Here is an 18,663-nt window from a genome sequence, read left to right as displayed (position 1 = left end):
TATATGTATAACTGATTCACTTTGTTATAAAGTGAATCAGTTATACATATACATATGTTCCCATATCTTTTCCCTCTTGTGTCTCCCTCCCTCCCACCCTCCCTATCCCACCCCTCCAGGCGGTCACAAAGCACCTAGCTGATCTCCCTGTGATACGCGACTGCTTTCCGCTAGCTATCTACCTTACATTTGGTAGTGTATATAAGTCCATGCCTCTCTCTCGCTTTGTCACAGCTTACCCTTCCCCCTGCCCATATCCTCTATTTAAATATTTTTCCTTCTGGACATATTCTCAATGGACATATCCTCAAGTCCATTCTCTAGTACGTCTGTGTCTTTATTCCTGTCTTACCCCAATGTTCTTCATGACATTTATTTTTTCTTAAATTCCATATATATGTGTTAGTGTACGGTATTTGTCTTTCTCTTTCTGACTTACTTCACTCTGTATGACAGACTCTAGGTCTATCCACCTCATTACAAATAGCTCCATTTTGTTTCTTTGTATGGCTGAGTAATATTCCATTGTATATATGTGCCACATCTTCTTTATCCATTCATCTGATGATGGACACTTAGGTTGCTTCCATCCCCTGGCTATTGTACATAGAGCTGCAATGAACATTTTGGTACATGACTCTTTTTGAATTATGGTTTCCTCAGGGTATATGCCCAGTAGTGGGATTGCTGGGTCATATGGTAGTTCTATTTGTAGTTTTCTAAGGAACTTCCATACTGTTCTCCATAGTGGCTGTATCAATTTACATTCCCACCAACAGTGCAAGAGGGTTCCCTTTTCTCCACACCCTCTCCAGCATTTATTGTTTTTAGATTTTTTGATGATGGCCATTCTGACTGGTGTGAGATGATATCCCATTGTAGTTTTGATTTGCATTTCTCTCATGATTAATGATGTTGAGCATTCTTTCATGTGTTTGTTGGCAGTCTGTATATCTTCTTTGGAGAAACGTCTATTTAGATCTTCTGCCCATTTTTGAATTGGGTTGTTTGTTTTTTTTGTTATTGAGCTGTATGAGCTGCTTATAAATTTTGGAGATTAATCCTTTGTCACTTGCTTCATTTGCAAATATTTTTTCCCATTCTGAGGGTTGTCTTTTGGTCTTGTTTATGGTTTCCTTTGTTGTACAAAAGCTTTGAACTTTCATTAGGTTGCATTTGTTTATTTTTGTTTTTATTACCATTTCTCTAGGAGGTGGGTCAAAAAGGATCTTGCTGTGATTTATGTCAGAGTGTTCTGCCTATGTTTTCCTCTAGGAGTTTGATAGTTTCTGGCCTTACACTTAGTCTTTAATCCATTTGAGTTTATTTTTGTGTATGGTGTTAGGGCATGATCTAATTTCATATTTTTACATGTACCTGTTCAGTTTTCCCAGCACCACTTATTGAAGAGGCTGTCCTTTCTCCATTGTACATTCCTGCCTCCTTTATCAAAGATAAGGTGACCATATGTACGTGGGTTTATCTCTAAGCTTTCTATCCTGTTCCATTGATCTTTCTGTTTATGTACCAGTACCATACTGTCTTGATTACTGTAGCTTTGTAGTATAGTCTGAAGTCAGGGAGCCGGATTCCTCCAGCTCCATCTTTCGTTCTCAAGATTGCCTTTGCTCTTCGGGGTCTTTTATGTTTCCATATAAATTGTGATTTTTTTTGTTCTAGTTCTGTGAAAAATGCCAGTGATCATTTGATAGGGATTGCATTGAATCTGTATATTGCTTTGGGTAGTAGAGTCATTTTCACAATGTTGATTCTTCCAATCCAAGAACATGGTATATCTCTCCATCAGTTTGTATCATCTTTAATTTCTTTCATCAGTGTCTTATAATTTTCTGCATACAGGTCTTTTGTCTCCTTAGGTAGGTTTATTCCTAGATATTTTATTCTTTTTGTTGCAATGGTAAATGGGAGTGTTTTCTTGATTTCACGTTCAGATTTTTCATCATTAGTGTATAGGAATGCCAGAGATTTCTGTGCATTAATTTTGTATCCTGCTACTTTACCAAATTCATTGATTAGCTCCAGTAGTTTTCTGGTAGCATCTTTAGGATTCTCTATGTATAGTATCATGTCAACTGCAAACAGTGACAGCTTTACTTCTTCTTTTCTGATCTGGATTCCTTTTATTTCCTTCTATTCTCTGATTCTGTGGTTAAAACTTCCAAAACTATGTTGAATAAGAGTGGTGAGAGTGGGCAACCTTGTCTTGTTCCTGATCTTAGAGGAAATGCTTTCAGTTTTTCACCATTCAGGACGATGTTGGCTGTGGGCTTGTCATATATTATGACAAACCCTTTATTACGTTGAGGAAAGTTCCCTCTATGCCTACTTTCTGGAGGGTTTTTATTGTAAATGGGTGTTGAATTTTGTCGAAAGCTTTCTCTGCATCTATTGAGATGATCATATGGTTTTTCTCTTTCAATTTGTTAATATGGTTTATCTCAATGATTGATTTGCATATATTGAAGAATCCTTGCATTCCTGGAATAAACCCCACTTGATCATGGTGTATGATCCTCTTAATGTGCTGTTGGATTCTGTTTGCTAGTATTTCATTGAGGATTCTTGCATCTGCGTTCATCAGTGATATTGGCCTATAGTTTTCTTTCTTTGTGACATCCTTGTCTGGTTTTGGTATCAAGGTGATGGTAGCCTCATAGAATGAGTTTAGGAGTGTTCCTCCCTCTGCTATATTTTGGAAGAGTTTGAGAAGAATAGGTGTTAGCTCTTCTCTGAATGTTTGATAGAATTCATCTGTGAAGCCATCTGGTCCTGAGCTTTTGTTTGTTGGAAGGTGTTTAATCACAGTACCAATTTCAGTGATTGTGATTGGTCTGTTCATATTTTCTATTTCTTCCTGATTCTTTCTTGGCAGGTTGTGCATTTCTAAGAATTTGTCCATTTCTTCCACGTTGTCCATTTTATTGGCATAGAGTTGCTTGTAGTAATATCACATGATCTTTTGTATTTCTGCAGTGTCAGTTGTTACTTCTCCTTTTTCATTTCTAATTCTATTGATTTGAGTCTTCTCCCTTTTTTTCTTGATGAGTCTGGCTAGTGGTTTATCAATTTTGTTTATCTTCTCAACGAACCAGCTTTTAGTTTTATTGATCTTTGCTATCATTTCCTTCATTTCTTTTTCATTTATTTCTGATCTGATTTTTATGATTTCTCTCCTTCTGCTAACTTTGGGTTTTTTTGTTCTTCTTTCTCTAATTGCTTTAGGTTCAAGGTTAGGTTGCTTATTTGAGATGTTTCCTGTTTCTTAAGGTAGGATTGTATTGCTATAAACTTCCCCCTTAGGACTGCTTTTTCTGCATCCCATAGGTTTTGGGTCGTCATGTCTCCATTGTCATTTGTTTCTAGGTATATATTTTTTTATTTCCTCTTTGATTTCTTCAGTGTATTAATTAGTGTATTGTTTAGCCTCCATGTGTTTGTATTTTTTACAAATCTTTTCCTGTAACTGATATCTAGTCTCATAGCATTGTGGTCAGAAAAGTGTATTTACTAATTTTTTTTTTAATCAAAGGAAAAGTAAAGTTTCTCATATCTTCTTGTCAGGAGGTAATTTTACAACTTGTGTTACTGATCCAAGTCATAAGCCCATTGCACAGTGAAGCCAAATAAACCAAAACATCAGAGTTTGGAGCAGAGAAAGGTTTATTGTGGGGTGAAGCAAAGATAATGGTGGGATCAATCTCAAAAACCCCAAACTCCCCAATGGTTTTGGGGAAAATGATTTTATAAGCAAAATTTGAGGTGAGAGCTGCAGGGTTTGGGATTTTTTTCTGATTGGCTAGTGGTGAGCTAACAGGACAGTGTTCACGAAATCTTGTGCTCATCCTGAAGTTGCTATTCTCCACCTGGGTGTGCACTTTAGTTCCTACAGAACTCAAAGATATTGTTATGTATATTCCTTGAAGATGAACCAGGACCCTACTTTAATAGTTGCTCTATTGTTTCTTGAATGCTCCTCCCTTGTTTCTGTATCCCCTCCCTTCCCTGATTAGCAACAGTTTGAACCTGCCCTTTGGAACTCAGGGAAAGTCATGGAGGCTGAATGAAGCCTATTTCCTACAAACAAGAAATGGGGGACACAGAAAGGATTTGTACCCAGGAGAGCTACAGGGTCCTGCTCGGTTTCACTTGAAGTAAAGTGCCCACTGAAATTAAGCTCCTACCTTTCCACAGAGACTGAGAGATGGCAGCACTAGCTTCCTAAATGATTATATTTCAAAGGCATGGCTTCCTTTGAAAGACAATCCTAGGCTGTAAAACTAACAAGAGGGTTTTAAAAAGATTTACATCTCAAAGGATCATAGAAAAAAATTATAATTACAAGTTGTCTAAAGTAAGTGTTCTAAGAAAAGAGAGGTCAGGGGTCTAGAGTGAAGAAAAAGTCTGTCTAAAGTTTAGTCAAGCTGAGGGGAAACACTAACTCTGTCTTGGTCACTATTGGAGGGAAGCAAAATGAGCCTCACCAAAATATGCTTGTTTGGAAAATTTATTATTCTGGGCTGATTATTTTTGATAGGCTACAGACAGAGGAAAATCTGAAAAGAGTAGATGTTACCATTTTGTAAGTGTAAAAAATTAATAAACAGAAACCTCAATTAAATAGAGTTGGGAAAACCAGAAGGGGGAGCTGTCCTGCCCTGTGATGATAGCAGAGCCCAACAGGAAGAAGAAAGACTCCACTTCTTTCCTGGCAAGGACACAGCCAATGACAGGTATGGACTCTTTGTTTACTAGAGCCATCCCAGCTTTCTGTCCCCTCTATAAAAGCATTATTCAGGAAGAATGAGGGACATTTACTCCTTCCAACTACAAGATATCCTCAGGTGACTGAGAACACAGTGAAAGTGTCTGAGGATTAATCCTTGTAATGTGCAGTAGTCCCACAGGGAAGCCCACCACAACTTAAGCAAATAATGCTCCTCCGAGAACACACAAGATAAACTGATCACCTAGTGCTCCAAGCACCCACAGCAGTTTCAGACTGCTGGAAGGAGAAACTGAGACACATAAAAGAGTCAAACCAACCCAAGGATAACTCCTTGGGAGCTAACTCAGAAGCAGCACAGATCCGATCCCCCACACTGTCCTCAGAAAATTGTTCAGATCATATCTCATATCTAAATTAAGCTACCAAATTAATAACAGGAAATTGTACCTCAAAGGACAAACAGCTCCCTGATGGACAGCCACCTGTTAGGATACATGCTGGGTTTATGTATAACACTTACAGAACTGATACTTGCAACTACTTACTAATTGGGACTTAAAGGAAATCCTGCCCTAAAATGGCCAAGATGGGGTTCTTTTGGCATTCCAAAATTGATTTTTGCATGCTCAAAGTCAACAGAAGGTAAGAATTCTTACCATGTCAGTCTCCTGGATCCCTGCCTTCAGGGTCTACTGGGGACAGTAATGGTAAGAGTGTTTCTCTTTTCTAAAATTAGATTAGCAGGAGAAAATATGTGTAGGGTTAGCTCTTTGGATCCTTTGATTTAAATGGAAAGACTTCGTTTTAAAATGGAGCTAAAATTTTAAAGAGCTCTCATTTTAAACTCTTATACCTATTTTAATTGGTATGCAGAAGCCTCAAAGGTTTTGTAATTTCAAATTAGCCTCATTTAAGGATTTTTTGTAGAAAGCTAATGGAAGATTAATAATATAGGGACTTCCCTGGTGGCACAGTGGTTAAGAATCCACCTGCCAATGTAGGGGACACAGGTTCGAGCCCTGGTCTGGGAAGAGCCCACATGCCATGGAGCAACTAAACCTACGTGCCACAACTAATGAGCCTGAGCTCTAGAGCTCACGAGCCACAACTGCTGAGCCCACATTCCACAACTACTGAAGCCCATGCACCTAGAGCCCGTGCTCCACAGCAAGAGAAGCCACCACAATGAGATGCCCGCACACCGCAATGAGGAGTAGGCCCCACTCGCTGAAACTAGAGAAAGCCCATGCACAGCAATGAAGACCCAATGCAGCCAAAAAATAATTAATTAATTAATTAATTAAAATAATAATAAAATAATGTAAGAGGTACCTAAAACAAAAAACTATAACCTGACATAGAAGATGCCCTCTATCCCTTGAGTACTCATTCTAGTAATCTTCTATCTGAATTGCCTTTTCACTCTGAAAACGCTATTAAAAGGTTACCTTTAGAAATGGGGCCACTTGAGGCTGTAGGTGATCCTTTTCAGGTCAAGGCTGAACAAAAGGCCATAACCTTGAAAGGATCCTCAAAAATTATTGTAAATGGGGCTTCTCTGGTGGCGCAGTGGTTGAGAGTCCGCCTGCCGATGCAGGGGACACTGGTTCGTGCCCCGGTCTGGGAAGATCCCACATGCCATGGGAGGCCACAACAATGAGAGGCCCGCGTACCGCAAAAAAAAAAAAGAAAAAAATTTTTGTAAATGGATTATCAAGATGAAAGGCCACCTATATGACTAAACTTGTGACCATAGTTGATATTCAGAGCTCGATAGGATTTTTTGTTTGTTTGTTTTTGGTCTTCTCTCCTAAGCTAAATGAGAGAAAGGAACACATTCCAACATAGGTAGATAGGTATGTCAGTCCTTTGATATCATTTAGGTGGCCACCCAATTCTTTGAAGAATTAAAAACAGCTGTTGTTTTATAAATCTAGTCTTTACAGAACTAGTAGTGTGTCTCCAGAAACAATTCAAACCCCATTAATCCTTTTCATCACTCCCAAAACCTCCTCTATTTAAGAAGCTTGTAAGTAAAAAATAAATACATACATACATACATACATACATACATATTTAAAAAATAAAAATGGCCTTTAGGGAACAAAACTCCTAGGAGAAACTTGCTTGCATTTCTCCTCCTATGCCTTTGAGATGTAAATGTTCTACTTGGTCTATTCCAGGATCTCTTATCTAGGCGATCTTTTTTTTTTTTTTTTTTTTTTTTGCGGTACTTGGGCCTCTCACTGTTGTGGCCTCTCCCGTTGCGGAGCACAGGCTCCGGACACGCAGGCTCAGCGGCCATGGCTCACAGGCCTAGCCGCTCCGCGGCATGTGGGATCTTCCCGGACCGGGGCACGAACCCGTGTTCCCTGACACGCCAGGCGGACTCTCAACCACTGCGCCACCAGGCAAGCCCCCGGGCGATCTTTTTAAAATACAAATTTCAGGAAGTTAAGTCTTATCAAAAGAAAAAAGGAAAGGGTGATAGGTCATTTGGAATTTGACTTGTCAAGGACAAATACAAATCTTCAGTGTCTTCTCCATACACATTAGTGAAAAGGGTTTAGCCATCTAAACAGATGACCTTGATTTGTTTCATCTGCCAGAAACCCAATCCAAATACAACCTCATTTGTAACTGATGATTTTTATATTATTGAACCTGACTCATGGCAGAAATATTGCTATGTGAACTATGGGGTCTCTGTGTCTACGTGTGTGTATACAAACACGCACACAAACATAACACATACATATATATATATGTTGTAGATGTGTGGTATTGCCTAAATTAATTTGTAAAAGAGCTCCATTTAATTGGCTTAAAGGAAATTATGTGTTTATATAAAAACTCAGAAATAGGGCTTCCCTGGTGGCGCAGTGGTTGAGAGTCCACCTGCCGATGCAGGAGACACGGGTTCGTGCCCCGGTCCGGGAAGATCCCACATGCCGCGGAGTGGCTGGGCCCGTGAGCCATGGCCGCTGAGCCTGCGCGTCCGGAGCCTGTGTTCCGCCACGGGAGAGGCCACAACAGTGAGAGGCCCAAGTACCGCAAAAACAAAAACAAAAACAAAAAAAACTCAGAAATAGAAAATAACCCAAATGAATATCAGGATTATGTGATCTAGGATTAATTTTTAATGAATAAAAACAAGTTTATGTTTGTTGGTTTAATTAATGTAGACATGTCTTTAGAGTCATTAACATTAAGTATAATACTTTGATTGTACCTAGGTTTACTAAAAGTCAAATAAGGTCTTATTATTTCTGTTGCAAATTTGTCAGCAAGAAAAATAACTTAGTATGATAAACTTTTTATAAGTAAATTAAATGTAAATAGGTTAAGAGTTTTTAGGTAAATTTTTTAAGAAAAATTTGTTTATAGTATGTTTGCTTAAAAATAGTTTCCAGAATTTTTTTAGCTTTAAACTTTATAGTCTTGATAAATGAAGTTAAATGATGGAAGTTTATTAAATATCTAGGTCAGTCCAAAATAAAATAAGACACTGGAACATTAATTATTGAACATAGGTTTCCTTTTACAGAGAAACTAAAGAGATTTAGGACTATTAATAAATATGTTTGGTGTCACACTGAAAAACAAACTCTATAAAAGAACACGTGTCTTTTAGAAACCATAAATAGTATTTATAAGTTTGCCAATTTATGGAATGCTAACATAAAAGACAGTTCATAATTGCATTCTTAATTTTCCTAAGAAATTACGTTTTTTAAAGGTTAAGAATTCTAATTAAAATATGTAACTAAAACTACCGAAAATTAAGGAGGAAAACATCTTTGAATACAAGGAAAAAAGAAGGTATAAGGAATGGGAATACATTTTGTTAAGGGAAAAGAAATTAATTTTGTCCTAAAGCTGGTTATTTCTAAATAGGAAAGAAAATAAGGTACAAATTCACACGGATATAGAAAGATGTAGAAGGTTTGTGAGAAAAAAAAAGGGGGGGATCTTTAGAAAGGAGTGTGTGGTCAGGACTGACTAAGATTAGAATAAATTTAGTTGAGTAAATGGATTTTAATATTAAAGGTAAGATGGTGCAAAACCTGAATTTCGTTTCTTTCTCTGTTATGAAGACAAAGTTTTCTTAGAATATTGATGTTCTTTTGGTAACAGATTATAAAGTTCTTTACATTTTAAGTAATTTGTTGTAACTTTCTGTATTTGTCCTTGAAATCTTTTATTGCCACTTTGGTTAAGTGAATAAGTATTGTTTCACAGTGACCTATGATCCTATTTGACCAAGTGTTTTAAAACCTTTCTGATACTTTTGAAAAACTTCCCAAGCATCAAATTCTGAGTTCTTTTGACCCCCAGCTAAGCTTTGTGATGCTTCTGAGAGCCCAGAAATCTACATTAAACTAATTAAGCTTATTTGCTATGTTAAATTACATGGGACACATTGTCAAATGAGTGGTGATAATCCTTCTTGGGTTATGCCAAACAGGTAAATGCCATTAATATAAATGTTCCAGAAACTATATAAAACTTCTAAAATTTAAACATGTCCTGGTATAATGTTTTCAGTTATGAGTCTAGTTATCTTAAAATGTTGTATGTCATAGTGGTAACCAAGTTTATTTTATCAAATACATTGTAATCAGGGCTTTAACAGTGCATTTTTGAGCTTTTTGTCATTTATAGACAGTTATTGTTATACTCTGATGCTTTTGCAAAGAATGCTTCATTGTCAAGAAGATTCATAGAAAGAACATTTGACAAGTACAGGTTTCTGATAACTTTCAGATCATACCACTGAACTGCCTAAGAAGTTAAAGAATTCTAATAGAAAAACTGATGGCTTCATAAACTGCTAAAAAAAGATCAACAAGAATTAGTAACATAGGGCTATTTAATCTTTATTTTCCAGATAAGGAAATCTTTACCCTTATGTGAATTATGACTTAGAGTAGTTTGGTAAAGTATACCTTTGTGAGCAGAATTGAAACATTTATCTTTTCTCCCTACCTGATCCCTCCAGAAATTGGAAACACTTAGGTTCCCAGCAGCATTATCAGGTGAATAAGAAAGGCCACCTCCTGACAGGTGCGGAAATCTCAAGATATTTGAGAGATCTCAAGAAGAGAGGAATTCATCCAAATCTATACATATCACAGGCAGAATCTAATGGCAAGCCGTTGGCATGACCTTTCCGGCCTTGAGAGGCCTTTTAAAAGTTCAATTTGAGATTCTTTATAAAAAGTTCCAGCAAGGCCAACTTAAGAGTCTGTATGATCAATTACACTTATGTAAATAATCAGGCCAAGTTTATTGAACCAGACTTATTTTGCAGACAAATTAGTCTTAATTTGGCTATATTTGGTAGACATTTGGGTAATTTTGGAGAGAAGAAATTAGTTTTTAGTCGATATTAAGTTCTAGTGTTGCTGTCTTTGAGGTTTTTGTATTTACTGTCTAAGACTCACTTTCCAGATGGCTCCCTGTTGTGATATTACATTATTGTAAAGTTTAATTGACTTATTAAAAGGACATTCTAGGTTTGTTCCTGAAGCTTATCACCGTTATCTATCTTTGGATGAAGATCAGATGCCCCATGTCCTGAAACTAGGAGATTATGCATATTGGAAAAGACAGCAGACAAGGAACTCTTTATAGCTGCCTTGGAGGGAGCCATATCAGGCCTTCTGTCCTGAATGGACTGTAACTCCTGTCTCTGACACCTGACTTTTACTGACTAAGACCAGCACAATCAGATGGTATGTGAAGTAGACAGCTAATCCAAGATGTTGGATATACATTTTTGATTTACATTTATATTTATAAATATTACATATATATTTATACGAAAAGAGAGAGAGGGACTTTTAACTGCTTAAAGACATATATTAAACGACAAAACTAAATTACATGGCATTTGTGAGGAAAAGAAGTGTAAGAAATAGATTACCAAAGAAGCCAGGACAGTGGTTCCTTTTTGTAGGGTTGGTAGTGGTAAAGTTTGATTGGGAGGGAAAGAGGGAGCACCTGGAAAGTACATAAGATGGCTGGGAATGTTCTATGTCCTAACCAGGATGGTGGTTACCAGGATGTACATCTTACAAATCATTAAGCTGTGCATTTATGTGATTTTCTGAATTTATACAATAATGACCATTAAGGTTAAAAAACTTTTTAAGAAGTTTAAAAAATTCTAGATTGAACATGGTTAAACAGGTTTCTTTACTTTGGTAGCTCTTAGAGACTTTAAAATGCCAGTGCACACTGTGAACAGTTACGACGGTAATTTAGCTTGCAACATTTAACAATCTAATTTAGCCAAGAAATTCTTTTTTTTCTCAAAACACCTATTAACAGTTCTCAGGACACTAGTGTTCCCTGAAGCATAGCTCAAGAAATGCCCATTTATTTAATACATCACTGTAAAAAACTGGTATCCTGCGTCCTTTAAATATATATATATATATATATATATATAAAATATCAAAATGCTACTTATCTAATAAAACTTAATTAATTTACTAAACAGTACAAATAATTTTAAACACTTTCTGCTTGCAAATAAGAAGTTTTATTTAAGCCAAGACTATTCCAATTCTTTTTGGGTAGTTCTTGCCTTCATTCAGAAATAAAATTACAGTTACTGGTTTCTTAGCAATACCTATTGCTTTCTTGATCATTAAAACAGAACTCTTTCCAATAAGGACAATGAATCTATGCTTTAATAGGAGAACACAAAATTAAGTTCAATGAAATTAAAATCTCATAATTATTGTAGTTTTATAACAGAGTTTTGTTATATATTGTGAAAAACAATAGCTATAGAAAGGCTAACTTAATTTATACTACTTGTTCCCATCAACCGTGCTTTCATAAGGTATCATCATCAGGCAAGTAAAGAAGACAGATTTTAAAATTAACTTGAAAGGAATGCAGGAGTTCAGGCTGACCTTCTCATGTGGGACCAAAATGCCCTGACTCTGTGCTGGGTGTTCCATCCAGACAAACTATGCTTAAGAGGCAAGGTAATCCCCATACAAGCTGAGAATGTTATACTATATATGGAGGAGATAACTGTGGACAGAGATCCTGGGAGAGGTGAGGCCACCCCAGTATATGCTAAGAACATTAATGCCATGCAATGTGGAACAGATGCAAATGGACAGAGGCCCTAGAGTGCTAAGCTAATGCTACTTCCAGAAGGCAGGCTTCCATCAGCAAAGATAAAGATATTCAAAATAATTCACCTTATTCACTGGGAAAATTATTTTTACACCTTTTATTTCTATTTTGCCCAAAAGATAAGGGTAACTAAGAATTAGAACTTTTTAAAGTTCTTTTCCATAAAGTCAAAGTATTGGGGAAATTAATAATTTTTATGTTAGAAGTAAGAAATTAATATAAAAAAAGTGATGTCAAAAGAACTCCAATAAATGCAAAATTATGTTATGGGTACCCCAGTGGTCTGTAACACCCTGTCCTACTGCACCACAGAATGATGGTAGGCTTCTACATCTACATGAAATGAAATCTACATGAAAATGTCCATTCTCATTATTACAAAAGAAATTCATATAGTGAAAATTGTAATAAAAGTCATGTTTTTAAAATGTAATTCATTCATCTATTATAGCTCCAAAATTAACTGTAGTAAGTCTTTGCTCCATCACAGTGCTTGGGTAGCCAAAGCTGGAGGGTCATTTATGTTGAAGGACTGCTTTGGGTAATGAGATCCTTTAGGTATATTTAGATAACGACAGGCTTAACGTCAAACTACAAAAGCAAGCAAGTTGTGGTGAGCTCTGGCCACATTTTATTCATTTAGTATTAAGTATTGATCTTAGGCAAATGACAGAGTTGGACTGACTTCTTTTTTTCTTTCTAACTTCAAAAAACAGCATTAGAAAGCCATTAAAAGAAAACTAAAGTCTACAAAATAGATAAGTAACCTTGGTCTTAACCCTTCAAAACTAAGTGCAACAATAGCAATTATTAAATACCTTATCAAACTTAAATAGTTACACTTGTAATAGACTCCTTCTCAGAAGAAAACACAGGTACATATAACAGGTTACATGCATTCAATCATTCATTCATTCAGTAACACCTACTGAGAGCCTTCTAATGGCCAGGCACTGAGTGTACTTGCTACTGGGGATACAGTAGAGTTAAGGAAGACATAGTTCCTGCTCTCAGGGAGTGTGAAATCATGTGAGAAAGTTGGAGGAGAAAAGAGGCAATCAATTTCCCCTTGAGCAGTTGAGTGTTGCAGCAGTGGAAGCCCCATGCACCTGGGAGGGTCCATCATAGGTGCACTAACCACGACTTTGGGGATGAGCAGAGACTCTTGGAACAACTATCTTCTAGACTGGATGAGGAATTAATCAAGCAAAACAGGACAAAAGCACTCCAGACAAAGCAGACATGTGCCAATGCCCAGGGCCAAAGGAGAGTGTGGAGCATTTGGGTGATTAGCAAATAGATCCGTCTGGCTGAAGCCCAAGTGAAAGGTGGTTGGTAGACAGAAGGCAGAAGAGATGGGCAGAAGTTGGGGGGAAGGAGGGAGTTCTTTAGGGTGTTTGAAGCTCATCCAGAGGGCAGAAGAGACCATGGGAAGGTCTAAAATGACAGTGACTTAGTCTCATTTGTGTTGAACTCAAATAGCCACTTCACAGACCTGATAGCATTTTGTTTTCACACCACACGTGGCTTCAGGAATGACTCTAGAATCATCTTGCTTCTTACTATATGCTTGAAAATTAAAAGCGGCATGAATGACAACATTTGCTTTGTGAGAAGAAGGAAGATGGTAAGTTTAACAGGAAGGGTTGATCTAACTCCATAGACATAGTAAGAGTCTTTTCATTTGGACTTAATTATATAAAATGTTTGTATAAATATTGCTATCATCTCTCCATTCCATGGATTTAATTTTATTTCTTACCAGATAATATCCTTTAATTAGAAGATGTCTGGGGTACCTCTTTCATTACAGAATAAAAGCCTTTAATAACACATTAGCATAGTAATATGGTTTGTTACAGGTGCTACTTTCAAAACTGATCTTTGTATCAAACATGCAGTTGAAATTTGCCACAGTATTAGGAAATCTAAGGTAAACTAGTGATGTTCTCAAAATGATTTTCCTTTACTCAACTTTTCAATATATTCATTTAGAAAGTGGAATTCATTGGTCAATAAATGGCTTAAATAAGGTTTCTATCAGAGTCCATCTCCATATGAATCAGTTTCTCTGAATTATAAAAAAAATTCTGATCTAGTGTCATAACTGCACCATAGCTTCAGAAAAGAAAAAACAAAACTGAAGAAAATTGATTCCTTAATTTAACTTCTATTTCTAATGAAGCATCAACTCTCCCTGATGGTAGAACAGCAGGGAAAGCCCATTACTTAAAGTACAGGACTCTGATGACTTTGTTTTAATACATTTATAAGTAGGGTGGGAACTAGACCTAAGAATAGAAATAAAATAACACAAGATCTGAAAAGGCTGAGTAACAAAATCTAACTCTTTTTTTTGATACAATGATTTTGCAAAATAACTTATTAAACTTATTAACATTTTTAAGAATCCTAAAGCATTTCTAGAATACTGACAAACTATACACCAAAAAAAGATTGAAATACAGTAAAATCTAAAAAAAAAAAAAAAAAGGATTGCTACGATTAATCTTCTAAGCATAAAAGTTCTGTTATATCAGTGAACAGAATAATACGTGACTTACCTACCATTACCGAAATGTTAAGCTTTAATTAATTAAGTTTAAAAGCCCACCATTTGCAAAGCAAATAGTACTTGGCAGGGAATACAAAAAGATGAAAAAGACCCAGCATCTGTCCTTCAGGTAGCTAGCTGAAGTAACAGACACATAAACACAGTTATAGAATGAAATGGTCTCACAGTCAGAGATAAGCATAAGGCAATATGGGAGCACGTTGCAAGGGCATTTTAGGTACAACTGTCCCGATTTTCACCAAATGCAAATCTAAATTCAGTTGGATACTCAGGAAAAGTTAAAAGTCAGGTGTCAGAGAAATTCATGGATACAAAGCTTCACTAAAAATATTTAATAACCAAATATGAGTCTTATTTCAATTCAACAAAAGTTACTGATATTTGAGGACCTACTGGATATTATATGATCTGCTGATAATAGAGACCAAGCACAGCCTCAGCCTCAAAGAACTCATAGCCCAGTAGAATTTTATATTAAATTAAAGAATATGTAGAAGGAAACATCTGTGTTAGAAAAATTTAACAAGAGCTTAATCTTTAACCTGGTATACACCTGTATCATAGAACACATCTTTTTGGAATCCAACTTTATTGCCGTATTTACCAAATTGTACCATTTTCTTCTCAACCATTTTCTTGAAAACTCTTAAATTTGGAAATGACACATCATAGTTCTAAGGGAGTTTCCAGTAGAGCGTTAATCCTTAAGAGTTGTATTCATTTCAATAAAGCTAATCTATTAAATATATAATCTAAAGTTTCTAAATTAGTCATATAAATAATTTCATCCATTAGATGATGTCCTTTCCAGATCACTTGATCTTATTTGAGATTTTTTTTTTTAATCACTGTGAATTTGTTCAGATGTTGCAACTACACTGTATCAGCCAGTGAATAAAGTCAGCTTTCCCTCTACTTGTATTGGACAGAGCTTAAACTGCGTAACTCAGACCTTAGAGCTGAGAGGTATCCAAGAACATGCATTTGAGTCCAGTTTAACATGTCCTGCTAAAGCATCCTCATCATTTAAGGATTATTTTTATATTACAGAAAACCCCATTTTCCTTTTGCAAATATACTACAAGTCCTATTTAAAGAAAGGTACACAGATCTGGGTGAATATTTACAAGAGCCCTCTGGATTTAACCTAAAATTATTAGCCTTTCTGCTGTGTGCTTATAAATGAAGCATAGTACAACATAATAACCAGATCGACCACAATTAGAGCCCTGAATTAAAGGCAAGAAATGAGACATTTTGACAGCTCTGGAACATTGCCTTTCTTGGGCCTCAGTGCACAGCTAGGTAGCACAGGTGTTCCTGTAACTGCAGTACAATGGAAAATTCAGTGCTCAATGGCCTTCAAATTCTCTTGTGTGATGGGGTGTGAAGATCGGGTGTCAGTACTGTCTTCCTGTCATTACATGAAACACAACTAAAAACACTTTGGACTTTTGGCTGTCCTAAACGAGGTTAAAAGTATATATTGGGTTTCTTTATCATGCAGTCATAGTTTCCGTAACCACATACATGCATTTTTACAAATATTGAAAGAAATATTTTAAGAGTGCTTGTTAACAAAAATTTACATCGTAATATATTCCCTGTCTCATGTTAAAATGGTGTACCTAAACTCTGCCACTTTCCTAGTTAATCTGCAAAAATTCTCTCTAAGAATGTATTGGGAGTAAAAGGAATGTGGTTTAGTTGTTTATTTCACCAGAAGGAACAGGAGAAAGAGGAGGAGGAAGAGGGGGAAATTCATTCTATGGCAAATTAGGAACATTATATTTGCAAACCACAGACCATCCTCTGTTCCCTGATGAGAGTGGTCATCACTCAGGGATCTCTGGAAATATAGGCTGAAGCCCAAGAGTGGACTCTGAAAAGTGCTGGGAAAACACAATGGAATGAGTTACTACTGTGGGGAGAATGCAAAAGACACTATGGAAGTGCCAAATGTAGACAAGTATCTAGTGCAGAGCATTCATGTGGGGGAAGTAGGGACCATCATTTGGACACAGCAGGGGGGCAAGCCATGCCCAGAGCCCTTCTCCTTCCAGCTGGCCTTGCTGAGCGCAACGCCAGCCAGGGCTCCGCAGAGCTGTCTGCCTCTGCCCAGCAGGGTAAAAGTCACCGTGAGGGGCAACTCCACTCAACAGTGGGGTGGCTTTCATTGCCCACTTTAATCAACCTCCAAATATTAAAAACAAGAACAGTTTAGAAATAATCCCACTTGCAGCAACATGGATGGACCTAGACATTATTATTATAAGAGAAGTAAGTCAGAAAGAGAAAGACAAGTACCGTATGATATCACTTATATGTGGAATCTAAAACATGACACAAATGAACTTATTTACGAAACGGAAAACAGACTCACAGACATAGAAAACAAACTTATGGTTACCCAAGGCGGAAGGGGGTTGGGGAGGGATAAATTAGGAGCTTGGGATTAGCAGATACAAACTGCTGTATATAAAATAGATAAACAACAAGGAACTATATTCGATATCTTATAATAAACAATAATGGAAAAGAATATGAAAAAGAATATGTACATGTATGTATATGTATATATGTGTGTATATACATGTATATATATGTGATATATGTGTATATGTGTGTGTGTGTATATATATATATATATATATATATGTATATATATATATATATATAAACTGAATCACTTTGCTGTACACCAGAAACTAACACAAAGTTGTAAATCAACTATACTTCAATCGTAAAAAAAAAAAAAAAAAAGAACATTTTACCCTCTTGGAAAAAGTACTGTGTTCAAATATGCTCTATAACAATATTTTAAAATCTATGGGGAAAAATACTCTGTTCCCTGATTTGAACTGTCTTGGGGCCCTAAAAAATGCATTGTACTGGTTATTTATGGTAATGTGGAAGGACCAAAGCCTACAGTGACTTTTAGGTTACAACAGAGCCCTAAAGCACAGGTAATTGTCCATGGCAATAAAGACTTTGTCTTGAGAGTTTAAGGCCATTACGGTCATAAACTGAAACAGAACCTGCATCTGACTCTGTAAGGGACACGTATGTGAAGCCATTGTCTGCTACTGAGGGTAGCATTATCCTCTAACCAAAAACTAGTAGTGGGCATCACTTTTCTTTCACTTCCTTAAGCACCATCATTCTCCTACTGACTGTTCCACCCTGAAGGCATTAGCCTTGCTCCTGATCTATGAACTGTAAGTGACAGGTGCACTGAGTTGCCCATGGAGTTATCTCTTCTCAGAGAGGGAGTTTGCTGGGGAGCAAAATAGTAATGATTTGGCCGTCCTGCCACCTCATGCTAAAGATTAAATTAATAATTGTGTTACCTCATTTCTGGCCACTGACAATTCATAACATTAAGCCTTATTTTCAGAATGATTTCCATAATGGAATTATGGCCAATTTTTGTGTTGGCGCTTTTGGCCCATAAAACAAGAACACGGTAGAAGACAGAACGCCACCTGGAAGAAGGACCCAGATAAACTAGGATTGTTACTTAAGACCTTGCATCTTCTCCATTGGCGTTGAATTCAACAGCTGGAGCAGTCAAAAGGGACAATTATGAAAGAGAGAAAGTTTATGTTACATCTTGACTGCTCTGGAATCACCAGAGGTCCCCAAAGGTAAAGGTTGATACCTCAACGAGACACTTCAGATGACCCAGAGTTCAGCCTTCTAGTAATTCCCAGCATCATCCTTAACCGGGCCACACCCTGCTCTGTTCCTTAAGGTGCCCTGTGGTCAGAGGTAAACTACTCATTCCCTACTCCTGATTTTGTCTTCCTTGGGGAGGGAACTCTTCCAGCTGTAGGAATCCCAGCCTTTCCTCATCCTCTCACTCACTGCTTTTCCCCAGTGAGGAAGAATTTACCACTGCTGAGATTGGAAAGAGAAATTAGGCACCCCCATTCAGGCTCCTGTCTTCTCCCTTGTGAACAAGCCTACCTACAGGAAACACACATATTCCTCCTTACTCCATGCCTCAAATTTTAAACGGTTCTGCTCCCAAATGAAGCTGTAGTGGAGTGAGGTGGGTTGGAATGGGAAGGCTGCTCTTTGCTGACTAGTTTGGGGATTTTCACTTTAGAAAACACTTGACCACAGAAGGAGCATTTTTGTTCCCCTCTGCTTTACTACTGTCATATTTTTCAGTCGG

The sequence above is a fragment of the Aethalodelphis obliquidens genome, unplaced genomic scaffold (genome assembly GCF_003676395.1).
Source record: "Aethalodelphis obliquidens isolate GAN/ISIS:26980383/991018 unplaced genomic scaffold, ASM367639v1 scaffold1, whole genome shotgun sequence".
Taxonomy (NCBI): Eukaryota; Metazoa; Chordata; class Mammalia; order Artiodactyla; family Delphinidae; genus Aethalodelphis; species Aethalodelphis obliquidens.
This window is presented reverse-complemented; position numbering follows the sequence as displayed.